This window comes from Desmodus rotundus, chromosome X (genome assembly GCF_022682495.2).
Source record: "Desmodus rotundus isolate HL8 chromosome X, HLdesRot8A.1, whole genome shotgun sequence".
In the NCBI taxonomy this organism is placed as follows: Eukaryota; Metazoa; Chordata; class Mammalia; order Chiroptera; family Phyllostomidae; genus Desmodus; species Desmodus rotundus.
Window position 1 is genome coordinate 67,050,482 of NC_071400.1, and position 18,367 is coordinate 67,068,848.

The 18,367-nt window shown below is 41.2% G+C and overlaps 1 pseudogene; it reads right to left on the minus strand.

The window, feature by feature from the left end:
- Nucleotides 1–6,777: 6,777 nt before the first annotated feature.
- LOC112322381 (large ribosomal subunit protein uL11 pseudogene) lies at nucleotides 6,778–7,289 on the minus strand (annotated as a pseudogene).
- Between the last annotated feature and the right edge of the window lie 11,078 nt (nucleotides 7,290–18,367).

Below are 18,367 nucleotides of genomic sequence, written 5' to 3' on the forward strand. Positions count from 1 at the left end.
AGGACCAACGGGATGTGGGTCGCGTTCCGGATTAGGAGGGGCTGCCCGAAACGTCAGGGTCTACGGTAAATTCACAGGTCCTGATTTGCGCAGGCGCAGTCAGGAGGAATCCTGTGTGCGATGGGCTTTAACCCCAATCGTGCCATTGCGGAATAAAGCAGGCCCAATTTTCATTCACTTGGGGCTGACTTTAGGAGTTCCTGAATCTGGGTGGTGAATTCTTAAGTGCTCTTTTTGTTCCAGTGACTCGGAACCCTAAGTAGCCATTTGGGATTTTCCTGGATTTCAGTGTTACCGTATTTGAAACGGGTGGGAAACAGATCAAATATCTGCAACGTTCCAATTCTGAGAGTAATAGCCTTTTATAATAGCCATTCTCTAGTGTGGCCAGGCCGAGGATCTGGCCCTAGAAGGGGCAGCCTGCTGTTCTGAGAGGCTTCCGTTAGAAATGGGATTTGATAAGGATTTTGAAAGTCTAGTCACATATGGCTAGGTGAAGAGGGGAGGAAAGTGTGGACCTGGAATGGGGCACAAGCACAGGGAAATATGTGGAGGAATTGAGAGGTAAATACAATTTTTTAAAAGATGACTTTTACCTGGTGTTAAAAGTGAAAGAGACTTGTCGCCCTCCCTTTTCTTAGAGCATTTCCTTTAAAACAACAACAACAACTTGAAATTGTCAGTTTTTCCTGCCCCTTTCAGATGTATGTAAATCTTTGAAAAACCTAAGTAAGCCTCCGGGCAGTTTTACAACCCAAGGGTATTGTTCTTAAAGACCTAGAAGTCATCTCTTTGAAATGTAAACGTCAAGAAGATAGCACCCCTACCTAAGTCTCAGCAGGAATTTGATCTAGGCAGCTGGCTGCAAGTTAGCTGCTTGTCAAAGACAAGTATTTTATTTTTCCTTTGGATTAAGGCATATGGCTACCCCAATTACCAGGTGAATTTGAGATGAACTGTGTGTAGCAAATGGTACTATAAAGTTCTCTTACTTAAGGACAAGTTAATTGTCTTTCTTGAGAAAATACAGGTAATGGGTTATATCTCCCTAGCTGTATAAAAAGGTCAAGGTTTTTCTGTTTTTGTGATGCACATCGCAGTCTGGCTTAACGCTTTTCAATAATAAAACTATTTCATTCTTTCTGTCTCTGTGGAGAGGATTCACCGTGTTGGCACTAGATTTTAATTCGTTCCCTGATAGTATGAATAGCCTATTGTGTTCGAAGTGCCTACAGTCTCCTGTTTGGAGTCTCAGGATCTCTGTGATAAAGTGGGAAGGATCAGAGAAAAGTCTAGGTGAGGGAACCTCAACATGCTTCAACTTATATTTATAAAGTGCTTTCTCTGCCTGTAAGGAGAGAAACAAAAGTTCTGCTTACTGGGCTGCCATATAGCCTCAATTTCCCATTGCCCCTTTTCTATTAGGATCTTCACCATTCATTGGCTAAAATTAAAAAGACAGACAATAAATAGCACATACTGATGAGAATGTGGAGAAACTGGAACTTCCATGGATTGCTTCTGTGAGTGGGATCATGGAATACTACTGTTAACCTAAAATTAAAAGGCCAAAGTGAGAGGCAACAAGCATTTTTTGAGATCCAAAGAATAACTATTTAGAAAGCACTGATTCAGGCATAAACCCAAATCATGTTCAGGTTAGGAGGCAAGGGGTATTTATTAGAAAGGGAAGGGGAACAATTACATTAATAGAAAGACATTTTTATAAGTGCAGGTAAGCTAACATAGTGATGTTAATTCTAAAGAATGTTTTTAATTTCCAGTCCATTAGTCATAATGTTTGCTTTCTTGTTATCTTTGCAAACAGTTGTTTGGGGTACAGTGCTCCTTTACGTCCAGTCCAAAGGTTATTTTTCTGAGTTTACGCATTCCAAAGGTTTGAGGAATAAGACATGCAAGACAGTTCCTCCAGGGTGGCAGCTCTGACTCCATTTTAAAGTGGCTCCATTTATTTTTTTTCACACTACTGAGCAACAAAAAGGAACAAACACTTCATGTGCCTATGAATCTTATAGACATAAGGTCGAGTGATAGAAGCCAGACACAAAAGAGAAATACTGTATTATTCCATTTGTATGAAATTCTAAGCCAAGCAAAACTAATCTATCGTGAAGGAAATCAGACTAGTTGTTGTACTGCAGGAGAATGACTGAGAAGGGCATGAAGGAACTTTGGGAGGTGACTGGACAGTTCAATATGCATTTGTCAAAATTCATCGAACTCTACCGTGGAAATGGGTACATTTTATTATATGTAAAATATACCTCAATTTAAAAGTGCATGACAAGAGGGATGGGGAGAAAAGGCATACAACTGTAATTGAATAACAAAAATTAAAAAAAATGCATGACAAAAAATTGCTTCAAACATAATTCTAAACATTTTGATTGTTTACAAATTCTTACTGTCTAGATTTTTTTTTAATCTCTTTTCTAAAATCGGATCCCTGGTCCCCACCCCATCTCCCAGTGCAAGAGCCATGGAACCACATGGGGTCAGGAACAACTCCAGTTGGAGCTCAGTGAGGAGCTCCATAATGCTCACCAAAAGGAAGATTAATTTAGTGGCCTGTGTAGTGCATTTCAAATTTCAATTCATTTAAATATTATTTAATTTGTTTAAAAATGTTAATTTCTAGACAATGTTTGAAAACAGATTCCTGGCTCTGTTGCACAACACTTACAAAACGATGGGCTGCTCTGGTTGGTGTGGCTCAGTGGGTTTAGCCCATCTGTGAACCACAAGGTTGCCAGTTCCATTCCCGGTTGATTCCCGCTCAGGGCACATGCCTGGGTTGGGAGCCAGGTGCTCTGTTGGGGGCATGGGAGAAGCAACTGATGAATGTTACTCTCTCACATCGATATTTCTCTCCTTCTCTTTCTCCCACCCTTTCCCTCTCTCTAAAAACTAAATTAAATCTTTTTCTTTTTTAAAGAGCAAAAATCGATGTCCTGAACGGAAGGGGGGGACAGAGATCACTGAAGGGCAATACTTTCTCAAGGACTCATTCCAAACCCATCCAACTGGCACAACTTCAGCCAGGTACTTCTTCACAGGTACCTGACAAAGCCATGAAAGTCGTTAAAGTAATTTGGGTTATTATCATCATCATCATCACATTAAAACCATCAAGCACAACATGTATTAAAACAAAAATTAAAATATGAACTAGTTGATTATGGTTTTCTGACACCCCCCTGGAAATTATCCATCTAGAAATTTCAAAATATTTAAAAGTGGTTGTTGGCTTTTATTGTTGTTGATTTTAAATTCTTAGAAACATGTCTGGAAAACATACAAAATCTCGTGTTCGCCGACTGTCGTGGTAATCCCACCCATTTTATAGCTGAGCAAACTGAGATTCAGGCTGCCCTCACCGGAGGGACGGAGGAGGGAGAGTTCCAGCAATGCAACTTTGGTAAAAAATGTCTGAACAGGGTGCAGGCCAGGGGCACCTCTTTAAGGAATCTGGGATCCACCCCAGCAGTTCTGCGTGCCTAAGGCTCGCCTCTAAAACCTGACACTTTCATTTCTCGAAAGCCACCGCCCTGGCCTGCTCCTACCACCGCCTGGAGAACGCCCCTTCTGAGAACCCATCGCACAGCCTCCCTCAGCTACCCATTTTGGGAGAGGTAACCACGTACAGACCGAGAAAAAGCTGCGGGCCCCACCGGCCTGACTCATCCGTCTCAAGTACCCCGCTCCCCTGCGCCACCGGATGCGGTCTGCAGGGAGCCACTTTATGCTCCAGGCTCCTGACAAGCAGTGAGATCAGCCGATGGAAATGCAATAGAGGGAGAACTTTGGAACACCACTGGGCATTGATGGGCTGTACTTCACCCCCGCGTTTAGAGTTAGAAGAGAGCGGACTTCAGACTAAGAGGGGCCACAGGCTGATCAATAGCTAGGCACAGGAGGTGGGCTTTGGGCCGTCCCAGCCAATGGGAGGCTGTGGGAGCCTGAGACTAGCCACAAACCAGCAAGGGAAAGTTATTTTTAACAAAGTAATATTGAAAGTAAATTGTAATTGAAAAAAATAAATAAAGGTACTTTTATTTATTTATTTTAAAATTTTTATTGTTATTCAGTTACAGTTGTCTGCATTTTCTCCCCATCTTTCCACCCCACCCCATCTGAACCCACCTCCCTCCCCCACCTCCATCCTCCCCCTTGGTTTGGCCATGTGTCCTTTATAGTAGTTCCTGTAATCCCCTCTCCTCACTATCCCCTCCCCGCTCCCCTCTGGCTATTGTTAGATTGTCTAATTTACAATGTCTCTAGTTATATTTTGTTTGCTTTTTTCTTCTGTTGATTATGTTCCAGTTAAAGGTGAGATCATACGATATTTGTCCCTCACTGCCTGGCTTATTTCACTTAGCATAATGCTCTCCAGTTCCATCCATGCTGTTGCAAAGGGTATAAGCTCCTTCTTTCTCTCTGCTGCGTAGAATTCCATTGTGTAAATGTACCATAGTTTTTGGATCCACTCATTTGCTCATGGGCACTTAGGTTGCTTCCAGTACTTGGCTATTGTAAATTGTGCTGCTATGAACATTGGGGTGCATAGGTTCTTATTTAAATTTTTTTATTGATTTTGGAGACAGAGAGAGAGGAAGGGAGAGAAAGAGAAACACTGATTTATTGTTCCACTTATTTATGCGTTCATTTGTTGATTCCTGTATGTGCCTTGACCTGGCATGGGGATACAACCTGCTGGGTACCACGCTATAACCAACTGAGATACCTGGCTAGGGCTAAATAAAGGTACTTTTAAATGAGTGGCAATGCAACTATAATTTTTCCATCTACAGCAGAGTATGGAAATTTCTACTCCTGAATATTCCTTGAAGAGATTTTTAATATACAACTCTGGGGTCAGAGTGTTGGAAGTTTACAAGTAAACCTAAATATTATTTATTAAATTAAATGTATTTATTTATTTTTAGAGGGAGGGAAAGGAAGGGAGAAAGAAAGAGGGAGACAGGGACCTGGCCTGCATGTGCCCTCACTGGGAAGGGAACTGGCAACCGTTTGCTTTGCAGTCTGATGCCCAACCCACTGAGCCACACCAGCCAGAGCTAAACATTACTTTTAATAGTGTTTACCTATGTTCACGACAGCACAATTTACAATAGCCAAGTGCTGGAAGCAACCTAAGTGCCCATCAATAGATGAGTGAATCAAAAAACTATGGTACATTTACACCATGGAATACTACACAGCAGAAAGAAAGAAGGAGCTCCTACCCTTTGTGACAGCATGGATGGAACTGGAGAGCATTATGCTAAGTGAAATAAGCCAGGTGGTGAAAGACAGATATCATGTGATCTCACCTATAAGTGGAACATAATCAACAAATCAAATAAGAGCAAAATGGAACCAGAGACATGGAAGTAAAGAATGAACTGACAGTGACCAGAGGGGAGGGGGGAGGAGGATAACAGGGGAAGGAAGGGGAATGGTCAAGGCAAGGAACAAAAGTATTTATAAAGGACACATGGACAAAGCCAAAGGGGGGTAGGATATAGGGTGGGAGGTGGGGGTGGGTGGGGTGGGAGGGAGTGGTGGGGGAAAATGGAAACAACTGTACTGGAACAACAATAAAAAAAAGAAACTTGTAACAGTGTACTTTCATTTCTCTCCTCCTGAGATTTATGCTATTGTTTTCGTGAATTATACTTTTATATATTATAAACCCCATAATACATTTTCTGCTCAAATGTACAATTATCTTTTAAAGAAATTTAAACATACAAATCTTGTAAATATACAAATAGGTAAATCTTGTACATTTACCTATGTAGTTATCACTTCCAGTGGTCTTTGGTCCTTTGTGTAGATGTTGATTTCCATCTGGTATTATTTGCCTTCTCTCTGAAGGACTTCTCTCAACATTTCTTGCTTTGCAGGTCTGCCGGTGATGAATTCTTTCAGCTTTTGTATATCTGAAGGCTCCCTTATTTCTCTTGTTTTTAAAGTTAAGCTTTTTAAAAATTAAACCTTTCATTTTTGGATAATTGTAGATTCACATGCAATTGTGTGAAATAATACAGAGAGCCCTTGCTGGGTAGCTCAGTTGGTTAGAGTGTTGTCCTGATATACCAAGGCTGCCGGTTCCATCCCAGGCCAGGGCACATACAAGAATCAACCAATGAGTGCATCAATAAGTGGAACAACAAATCAATGTTTGCCTCTCTGTCTCTCTCTCTTTCCCTATCTCTTTCTAAAAGTCAATTTTAAAAAAGAAATTCAAATTTAAAAAAGTAATACAGAGAGATCCATATACCCTTTTCCAAATTCCCCCCAGTGATAACTTCTTGCAAAACTATATCTCAACAAGGAGAGCTCCTCAACTCAAGGAGTCCATTGGGCTTCATCTCAGTTTCCTGGCCCTTTGCTGGACCTGGAAACTCTCTCAAGGCAGTAAGTCGGGGTAATCACAGGGCTTATCTTCTTTATTTACCACTTCTCAAGGATCATTGTCCTTCATTGCCTGATGTCCAGTGTCTTAAAAACCACTGTTCCATTTATATTGTCTGGGATTTTACAGTTCTTTCAGATTGGTGTTTTATCTGGTCCTTGTTACTCCATCTTGGCTGGAAACAGATGTATCTACTCTTGTTCTTAATGACTTTACACAATTCCCAAAAGCAAGCCTCTGGGTGCTTTTTCCAAAATAATGATACAACCCTGGCCAAAGTAATTTTGTTGTTGTTGTCAAATGATCTTTAATTGAAATTTTTCCCTTTGTAGTTCTTACCTAGCTGGGCATTCCGCTGTACCACTGCGGATGTCATCTATGATGTTATGAGGGTGGTGGCCATCAACACTGCTGCCCACAGATTGGGCAGTCCCCAGGATCTCTTTAATGGTTCCAGAGAGTTCTCTAGCTAAAGATCAGTTCTGCATCTGTCCGACAATGTTGACAATCTCAACAAAAGTGATATTTCCACTGTGCTTAATGCTTTTTTGTTTGTTTGTTTGTTTGTTTGCTTCTGTCTCATGGTGGTTCTTTGAGGGCTTTGATGATGGGGCAGAGGCAGAAGGCACTACCTCAGTCTGGGCCTGTCTGTTCTGATGGTCAGGTTCACTGTAATCCTCAGACCCTTCCAGTCACCGGTTGCTTTGGCGACATCATCACCAACCTTTTTTGGAGACATGCCCAGGGGGCTGATCTTGAGGGCCAGGGCAGATGTGGCACCAACTTCCCCAACAGTGCACCTCAGGTATAGGACTTTGGTCTCATTGGGGTTGAACTTCAGTAGCATGGTGGAGGCAGCTGGTGTCAGATGAACCCAGATTTGGGACAATGGAAGAAAGTTGCACCCACCCCCTCTGAGCTGAAAGCCAAAAGTGGCCAAAGTATATCTACTTTTTAATTTCTTTCTTATTTCTTTTCAGAGGGAAAGGGAGGGAGAAAGACAAGAAGAGAAACATCCGTGTGTGAGAGAAATGTTGATCGGTTGCCTTTCACATGCCCCCAACTGGGGACCTGGTCTGAAATCCAGGCATGTGTCCTGACCAGGAATCCAACCGGCATCCTTTCTGTTCGCAGGCCCACGCTCAATCCACTGAGCCACACCAGCCAGGGTTGGCCAAAGTATTTTTAAATGTCTTTTTAATCCTCACCCAAGGATATGTTTATTGATTTTAGAGAGAGAAGAAAGGACGGGGAGAGGGAGAGGCTGAGAGAGGGGGTAGAGAAAGAGAAGAGAAGCATCTAGTTGGTTTCCTCTCATACACGTCTGAAGATCAAACCCGAAACCTAGGTATGTGCCCTGACTAGGAATTGAACCCACAACCTTTTGGTGTATGGGATGACACTCCAACCAACTGTGCCACCTGGCCAAGGCTGGCTAAAGTATTTTTAAGAGCTGCTGTTTCCCTGAAACTTTTATGATTTTTCACACTGGGAGAAGTTTCTTAACACTGAGCATTCTTCCTCTTGAGAAGGCTTATCTGTCATACCTGGGTTTAAGTCTAGGTTAGCAGTTAAATGCTTGTTGTAGAAATAGTCTATGTATACAATATGCTCTAGCACAATATTTCTGTCAGTCAGCCATTTTATATGAGACATAAATACCTTGAGGCAGAGAGAGAATGTTTTATGGGCCTTCTGAAAAAATTTTTACTATGCTGTAGAATTCCATCCTCAGCTTTAATATTTAAAAAATTTACCAATATATTTATAGAGAACAAATGCTAGTGTATTAAGCTTGTTATTTATGGTAAAGAATGAAGGCATCTTTACCACATGTCATGGACTGAATGTTTGTGTCTTCTCAAAATTTGGATGTTGAAACCCTAACTCCCACTGTGGCTGTATTTGAAGATGGGGCCTCAAAGAAAATAATTAAGGTTAAATGAGGTCATTGGGTAGGTCCTTGATCTGATGGATTAATGCCCTTATTAGAAGAGATTACTAGAAAGCACTCACACACTTTCTTTCTCCCTTGCCCTCTCCTAGCCTCCCTCCCCTTTTCCCTTCCCTTTCCCCCTTCTTTCTTCCTTCACAAAGAAGAGGTCATATGTTCACATTGAGATGGTGGCCACCTATGAACCAAGAGAAGAGGTGTTATGAAATCTACCTTGCCAGCACTTTAATCGTGGACTTCCAGACTCCAGAATGTGATAAATAAATTTCTGTCATTTAGGCCACTCAGTCTGTGTTATTTTGTTATACAAGTTCCAGAGACTAATACACTATATTTCTCATTCAAGGATGGGGATCAAGGGCCATTTCTTTCCTCTAGATTACACATTTCTGTCTCAGATTCATGTTCTCAATAACCATGTGAGCGAAGATTATGTTAGTAAATGGCATGGAAAGAAAATCTTCAAACTGTCATTTTATCAGTGTTTCCTTGGGAAATCACTAAAAACTAACAAGTTCTTAGTATTTACAAATACGAACTCACCTGAAAACGTTTACAATGTTATAGATGATAGAAAAATTCCAGTCTAAATAGTATTCTCTCTCATGGGAACCCTTTTCCAAAACAGAAGGAAAAAAGATATCTTACAGCATTAATGTAGAATGAAGTGACATAAATTGGGTACAGTCCAGGTAGAGGCTGGCATAGATGAGGTTGGAGTAAGAGAGGAGAATCAGACCTCCTTCCTTCCTTCTTTGGTCCCAAGGATGAGGAGGCAAAATTTGCCAGGGATAGAATGAGGGAACCTAGTCTTGCCTTTCCCAGTAGGGCCTTGTCTAGCTCTGTAATCCTGTGTCCATTCCTTTATTCCCAGTCTTGCTGCTAAAATAATGTAATTTGTATTGTGATGTCAGAAGAATTTTAACTGATGCTAAAAAATATAGTGCCAAAGCTATTAATATCACAGAAGTGTGTTTCTCTCTTTTTTTAAAGTTTTATTTATTTATTTATTTTTAGAGAGGGGAAGGGAGGGAGATAGGGAGAGAAACATCAATGTGTGGTTGCCTCTCATGCGCCCCCTACTGGGGACCCGGCCCACAACCCAGGCATGTGCCCCAACTGGGAATCAAATCTGCGACCCTTTGGTTCACAGGCCGGCACTCAGCCCACTGAGCCACACCAGGCAGGGCTCTCTTAAATTCTTTTCTTCAGACCTGGCTGGTGTGGCTCAGTGGATTGAGCATCAGCCTGTGAATTGAAAGGTCATGGGTTGGATTCCGGTTGCAGGCCAGGTCCCCAGTTGGGAATGTACTAGAGACAACCAGTCCATATCGATGTTTCTTTCCTTCTCTTTCTCCCTCCCTCCCCTCTCTCTAAAAATAAGTAAATAAATCTTTTAAAAAATTTTTTCATAACCAGAGACATTGAAGTTAAGAACAATCTAACAATAGCCAGGGGGGAAGGGGGAAGGGACACTGGGGAGAAGGGTTTTGAGGAACTACTATAAAGGACACATAGACAAAACCAAGGGGGAGGGTGGAAGCAAGGGAGGGAGGTGGGTTTGGCTGGGGTGGGGTAGAGGGGTGGGGAGAAAATGCAGACAACTGTAATCGAACAACAATAAAATAATTTAAAAAAACCCAGAAAACCACAGAGCCAATTTTTTGGCTAACCCTTTAGGTGGATGCTGAAGTTTTCCCATACAGTTATTGAAATATAACAATGAATCCAGTTTTTTTTTAAAAAGTTTGAGTTCCCATGAGAAATGGCACTTCTTAATTTTGAAGAGCAATATTGGCACTGTTAGGCCCCAGGATATTTGAGATTCTTTCTGTAACCCATCACCTAATGCTTTATTCTCTCTCTCTCTCTTGCTCTCTCATTTTCTTCGTGCCCATTATTTTATATTTTACAGTTTTAAGGCTCCTAAAACCAGTCATTAGCAAATCTAGTAAACTTTACCATACCTTTCTGTGTTCTCACTTGGTAGAAGGGGACAGGGAGCTCTCTGGGATCTTATCCCATTCTCAAGGGCTCCACCTTCATGACCTAATCACCTCCCAAAGGCCCTACTTCCAAATACCATCACCTTGGGCATTAGTTTTCAACATGTGAATTTGGGGTTGACAAAAACATTCAATCTATACCAGGTGCCTTACAATAGAATACAATTATTAAGTGTGGGGAAAAAAAAGAGTTAAAAATCGCCATTTTTCAACCATTCTTGAGTTACACGAGAATAATCAGTGAAATACTAAATGGGAGAGGAGGAGTTTGAGTCTACAAAATATCCTACTAATCATCAAAGGATCTCCCTACAAAATACTTGCTTATTAGAAAGAGAAAAACTTTACAACAGAAAAACTTGGCAGTCATCACCTTAACCACATGATCAAAGCTAATGTTGGGACAAATCTACTGCTCCAGATTAAAAGTGCCTAAAAAGAATGTGACAATTAAATGCAATGTGTGATTCTAGATTGTATCTTGAATGGGGGAAAATGCTTTAAGGTGTATCATTAGGAAAATTGGCAAAATTTAAATAAGGACTATAGATTAGATAATATTTCCATCCATGTTAAATTTCTTGAATTTGATAACTGAATTGTGATTTTGTGAGAGATGTTCTTGTAGTAGGAGATACACTCTGATGTAGTTGATAAACTTATTAAATAAGATTTTATTTATTTTATTATTATTTTTAAAGAAAGGGGAAGGGAGAGAGAAAGAAAAGGAGAGAAAAACATCGATGTGTGAGAGAAACATCCATTGGTTTCCTCTCGTTAGAGCCCCGACCTACTAGGTCTGAACCCACAACCCAGGCATGTGCCCTGACCGGGAATCAAACTGGCAACCTTTTGCTTTGTGGGATAATGCCTAACCAACTGAGCCATACTGGTCAAGGTTAGCTGATAAACTTTTACTATCTGTACTTATTCATAATGTACTAAAAGTAAACATAAGATTTCAAATCAAGTTATTATTACTTACAGGAATAACTATATCAGTTTTCCTTTGCCCCAATTCTTCCTCCTTTTGGGGCCATTCAGTAAGAGACAGATGGACTGGCCTGTATGTACAGGGTTGGACTGCAGGAGAGGAGCAGCAAAATTAAGATTCTGGGAGTTTATACAGGAATAAGACAGCTGCCTACCCTCTTCCCTTCTGAGAGAGAGAGAATGAGGGAGAGAGAGAGAGAGAGAGAGTGAGTGAGCTCCCATGGCACTTGATCCTAGTCCTTCAAAATCTTCTGGAATGTAAATGACTTGCTGTGGGTTCCATCTCACTTTGAAAAGTAAACACACACCTTTGGGGTGGTAAATTTCTGCCTATGGTCTCCTATTATCTAATCACTCTTTAAAATGTCCAAGCCTGTAAATAATCTTTATAAGATTTTATTTAAGCCAAACTGATGAAAATTGCCTGGAAACAAGATTTCAAAAGCTTCCAAGAATGAGAATTTTGCAGTTTCTTGTATGCATTTGAAATTAAGAAGGGAGTGTAATGACCATTACATGGGGGTGGAAGAAAGCAAGGTGGGGATTGTGAACAGGATAGTGAACAAGATTATGTGCTTTTTTTGAGGTTGGTTATGCTTATTTTAAAGGTGTGTTAACCTAGATGCGCAAAAACAATGGACAGGGGTTGCTTAAGGCAAAGATAAAACTTTTACTAAAAAAGTTATATGCATGGAGTGTGATTATTCTATAAGTACAGTCCACTTATACATACATGGGACTTCCAAGTCAGCAAGTTTTGCTCTAAAATTTCCTGGCCCTTCCTTCCTGGTGCCACAGTTCAGCAGAAGACTTGGTGTCTGCAAAGGTTGTGATAAGGGTGCCCATCCAAAGGTACTGAGGAAGCAAATGCCCCCACAGAGCAGAAGCCAGTTGCAGTAGGGAGAGATGAGAAGGTGCCCCTGAAGAATAGTTGGAGGACTAAAGAATGAAGGGGGGGTTAGCTAAGCGACAGCTGGGATTGGGAGACAGAGGGTCTCCTAGAGGGGATGAAGTTAGTAACAGTGCTAGAAACCTTTTGTGATCTAGATTAGGCAGGCAAGCCTTTTGGGGGGTAGGGTGGGAAGAGAGTAGTTTACGGTGTGAAAAGTACCTGGCACATAAAAGGAATCTCTAAATATTTGTGGAATAAATGAGTAAATAATTCCTTACTTCAAAATATACTTTAATGATAGAAAGTCATCAGAGAGAGTTTTTTCTCCCTCTTTGAAATCCGGATAAAAACAACAGCATTTCATGGTGCAGTTTTTAAAATTTGTTTCTGGAAAAGAGATCCATGCCTTCTGCACATAAGTGGATTCTTCCACTTTTTTGCTGAAAGGATAAAAATGACCAATTATATAAAGGCTAAAACGAGTCATTTTCGTGTATGTTATTTTATACTGTTCTAAAAATTCTTTTAAGAAAGACTTTAAAAAATTGGTCCAAATGTCTTGAATCTTTTTGATAAGCATGTGTTTACTTCCTGTCTCTTGCCTGTTCGTTCTTCTATATTTTCCTTTTTGAAAATGGAATATTCAAGAAATAAAAAACAAACAACGGGATATTCAAAACAAAACAACTTGTAAAATCTGGGACATAAAAAAATGTAGCAAAATCAGCCATAATCTCTGCAGTAACAACCATTGTTTATCACTGTGATGTATTTCTGTTTAATGTCTTTTTTCCTGAGCATTTAGGTTACATGTGTGCATATCTTTGAAATGCACTTTTAAATGAGAATAGGAATCTTAGGGGAATAAAAGCTGCAATATGAAATACTTGCATGGTAATTACATAATGGGATATTTTCCCAAGCTGCTAGTTATTCTTAGAAACCACTTATTCTGCCTCCTAGATTAAAAGGAAATGCAGACGCCATCTGTTGTTAGTTGAACAGCTGTAACTGGAACCTGATAGCCCTGTGGGTGGAGTGTGGGAGGTTAGGCGCCCTCGTTCCCGATTTCCTAACTGGTAGCTGCAGTGTCTTCTATCTATGCCTGATTGTGGCTCAGAACACAAGGCCCTCTGCTGGGCTGTGTGCAAAATTCTATTCAGGGGATTTTCTGTAAAGAAGCCATGGAGAATGTCGGGGGGAAAAATCTGAGAACCAAATAAAACAATTAGTCTTCATTTGATTTTGTATATAATTTGGAAACTTCTTGGATGATAACAATACTTAGATCATGAAGTTAGAAAGTTCATGTTTCCTCTCCCCTTATTAGCAATACCTGGAATGTATTGACCTGTTAAGCTTAAATTTTTAAATTAATTACAAAAAATCAATAAAGTTAACTACTAAAACGATGCATTTTTATCATCACTCTGGAAAGCAAATCTACATAATTTTCAATATCTATAACTTTATTGTCTTCAGCATCTTAATTACTATTATTTAAAAATATATAAACTTCATATCCACCTGTGAATCACTGGGGATTTTTTCAGAATCACTTATCTCCAGCCACACAATGGAGCAACTACAAAGAAACCATTGGATTAGGTGCTTGGAAACCCTTTGATAAGAATCTCTAGGCATTTGAAGTGTTGGTGTAGGCTTACTCTCTGCTTCTGCCGGTTAGTTAAGATATTAACAAGAGAAGGATAAAGAAGAATTACATATAATGAGGTATTTATATGTCCATTAAAATGAAGGGACTAACTTGGAAAGATGCCATTATTTTATTGCCAAGTGAATATAAGTTGCAGAGCAATAAGCATTCACTGATCTTTTTGTTTAAAAAAATTATGTTGCTGTAAGAATAACAAAATGTTCAGAAGCATACAAAATGTTCAGAAGCATATTTTCAGAGACCTAATTTACCAATGGTTTCTTTAATGACATCTGATTTGTCAATTATGAAAATATTCACCCTTGCCCTGACCAGTGTGGCTCAGTTGGTTGGGTGTAGTGCCCCCTTCCCCCCAATCAGGGCACGTGCCTAAGTTGCCAGTTTGGTCGCAGTCCGGGTGCCTATGAAGGATGAACAATCGATGTTACCCTCTGGAATCAATGTTTCTTTCCTTCTCTTTCTCCCTCCCTCCCCTTCACTCTAAAAGTAAATAAATAAAATATTTTTTAAATAAATAAAAATTAAAATAAATGAAAATAAACAAAAACCTTTGCTTTAATTTCATACTTCCAAGGTTTTCTTTAGGTTTTTTTTTTTTAAACATTTAAAGCTTCTATCCAGATGAATTTTCTTTTAGTGTAAGGAGTAAGGGTATTTTTCCCCAAATACCTACTAGATGCCCTAGAAATATTTGAAAATTATGTGGATTTTTTGAGGAAAGTGGTGAAAGCTTTTAGTGGAAGAAAAATTTCAGAACTGTTTAAATATCTGCAGTTTTATAAGTAGTGAGATGTAGAGGAAGAAAATGCCATAGAACAGGCAATTAAACTAATCACTACCAAAAATAGAATTGTGTCAGGCGTTACTTGAATAGGGAAAAGCCACAGCACCTGCAAATTCTGATACATGTTGTTTTGGAATAAAAATCTCTAAGTTGGTAAGGCAGAAAAGTGCTTTCATTGCCTTCATCTTAAATTTATAAGAGCTGAGTAGTTTAGCCCAGGTTGGGTGGCTCAGTTGGTTGGAGTGGCATCTTGTGCACCAAAATATTGTGGGTTCGATTCTTGGTCAGGATACATACTTAGGTTGTGGGTTTGATCCCAGGTCAGGGTGTGTACAAGAGGCACCCAATTGATATTTCTCTTTCTTTTTTTAAATTTTTATTGTTATTCAATTGCAGTTGTATGCCTTTTCTCCCCATCCCTCCACCCCACCCCAGATATTTCTCTTTCACGTCAATGTTTCTCTATTCCTCCCTCCCTTCGTCTGTCTCTAAAATCAATAAACATATCCTCAGGTGAAGATTTTAAAAAATGTCTCTGAAATATGCACCTTCACCCTCCAACATTCCCTCTTACATTGTAAGCCATAATTTTGGAATGGTAGATGCCCTGTATTGGAAAGTGTGACTCAGACAATCTCTGGTACTCCTACACTTACACTTCACTGAAGAAATGCTGAGGTTACTGAGGCACGTGGGTAAATTCAAAAGACAGACTTGGGTCAGAGACCTAAGAACCACTATCAGCCTCCCTCTCCTCTGGGGATCCCCCGAATGATCTCCCTCTCCTTGTCTTCCCTCCTCCTTTTCTGGTTTCTGCTGTCCCTCTTTCTCTTTTCCTCCGTTCTTCCCTCCCTCCCTTCCTTCCTCTTTCCTTTCTCTCCCCCTTCTATTTCTTCATTCCTTTTATACTTTGTCTCTAGACCTCATTCTTTTACTTTCCTTATCCTTCCTTTCCCCCTCCCTTCTCTTTCCTCCTCCTCCCCCTCTTTCCTCTTCCTCTTCTCTCCCTCTCTCTCTCCCTCTCTTATTTTTCTCCTTCCAAATCTTGACTTTAGGTCTCATTCTTTATCCTTCTCTGCCCTTTCCTTCCTTCATTCCTTCCATGAATCCTTCTTCCTTCCTTCCCTCCTTCTGTCCTTTCGGAAGGAAGGGCTACATCTCTCCTTACTCCCTATAGATAGCTCAAGGTTGAGTTGCTGTGTGAAAGACCATGACCAGGTTGAGAGGACAATGCTTGAGTAGTGGGATATTACAGTCTCTGCCCCCTTCCTGACATCCAGTTCATTCCCTGTATGGTAAAACCTGTGACTAGAGTGAGACTTTTTTTGGCAAGAGTAGATGGTTGGTTGGCTGAATTCAAGATGAACAAGTAGTTTGGAAGTTGCCAAGGTAGGGTGAGGGGCCATGAGTATAGGATGGTGGAAGTCTGAAAATCTCTCAAAGGCCAGACAGAGGTCCCCACAGCAATCCCCACCCTCAGAAGGAGCCTTTGAATGGCAGAAGGCAAATGACATGACTAGCTTGAAAGGAAGGCTGCTTGGGAAGGGTGTATGAGCCTGGCTAACTAGTTCACCTCCCGTTCTCCTTCTCTTCCAGAAGCCTTTCCCAGAGGTTACAAGAGCATGGCACCCCTCTGAAACCTTGCTGAAGTGTCAGGAACCAAAACAAGGCTTACCTCCTGGCCTGCACCCACAGAGAGCACTCACAGGCCTGCATTTTGGACAGAATATGCCCCAGGGAGGGAAAGAGTAGCAACCTAGTATTTTATTTGACACCTGCTGTATGCCAGGCTCCATGTTGGCTGTCTTCATCTAGCTAATCTAATTTCAAGTTCACAACAAGCTTGCAAAAGGAGTATGTGTATTTGCCTCTGCAGACTTCCTGCCTTAATTCAAGTCTTCATCCCCTCTCACCTGGAGTATGAGTTTCATTTCCTAAACTGTTCTCTTGCTTCAGACTTTTATTTTGTTTATTTGTCTTTATAGACAAAGTCAAAATATTTCAAATTTTGTTCAAACGCAGCAATGATAGCAGAAACCATCAACAAGTGACAGGCATGGTACCTAACGTCTGGATCAAAGGCTACGAGGGAGCTCTTGGGTGCTGTCAGTCCCTGCCCCTTCACTATTACTGTTCTTTCCTCCCTTATACCTTGTTGTGACCTTTAAAAAAGATTTTATTTATTCATTTTTAGAAAGAAGGGAAAGGAGGGAGAAAGAAAGGCAGAGTAACATCGATGTGCGAGAAAAACATTGATGGGCCTACCTCTCACACATCCTCAACAGGTGACCTGGCCCGAAACCCAGGCATGTGCCCTGACCAGGAATTGAACCTGAGACCCTTCAGTTTGCAGGGTGACGCCCACCTGCTGAGCCACATCAGTCAGGGTAGCACTCCAGTCAGGGCTTGCTGTGACCTTTGACATCAGTTAAACACATGCAGGAAAGAAAGTCACTTTCAGGGAGATTGAGCTCCACCTTGTTACAAAGAAATGCCTCCAGTTCTGAGGAAAAGCAGAGACTGGAGATGCCACCCTGCTCCCTGCACTTGGCCTGCCCCATCGACAGTCCCAGTTACCCATGACCTGGCTGGGACTTGGGGCAGAGAAAAAATGAGGAAGATACTTTCCATTTGGCAGTATTGGGAAGCTGGGGAGATTGTGGGTCACTGACCAGATGAGAGCCCCAAACCAAAAGGCAGAACTCTGAGGAGTTGCCAGCCTGTTCTGGGGAAAGACGTCTTTTTATTTTTTAAAGGTTTTATTTATTTATTTATTTATTTAGAGGGGAAGGGAGAGAGAAAGAGAGGCAGAGAAACATCAGTGTGTGGTTGCCTCTTGCACACCCCCTACTGGGGACCTGGCCCGCAACCCAGGCATATGCCCTGACCGGGAACTGAACTGGTGATCCTTCCAATCCACTGAGCTACACCAGCCAGAGCAGAAAGACGTTTTTAAAGAAAGAACATCAACATGATTCACACATGGCTTGGATCAAACACTTGTGCAGAAATCCTAACAAATGACTCATCCTCAGATTCTGGGAGCACTGGAATATTTAAAAATTATCATTGGTTGCAATCAATGAGGGGGGAAACTTGGTGAGAGGCAGTCTTCTAAAGGCAAAAAGGGTCTCCGTTTTTCAGGCTACTGAGTTCAAGGCTCAACACCAGTCCTAACTCCCCACTTCCATTCTTACTCCCCCCAGATGCCTCCTCCACACTGCCAGTGATCAGACACCTGCCCAACACTAGTCTGACACAATTCCTCTCCCTACATTGTCCTCCATACTCTGGCTGCCGCCTGCCTCACCCACCTCCCTTGTTGTGGGGCAACCTTGGGATGTGAGAGCTGGAACTTAGGGCCAATGGGTACCTGTTTTTGTTTTTTGTTTTTTGCCACGGGAGCCCACACCCTTTTTGTCAATTTGGTAAATTCTTTCTTACGTCCCATAGCTTAGTTCTAAGGTAACTTCACGGGAGCAGCATTTTCTGGTCCCTTCCTGACAACTTCTTCCCAGCTCCCCCTCCACATGCTCTCTCTGACTGCATTTGGCCATAATGTCATCTTTCTTCCTTCCTCCTCTGAGCTCCTTCTAATTCCTCTTTGTATCCCAACCG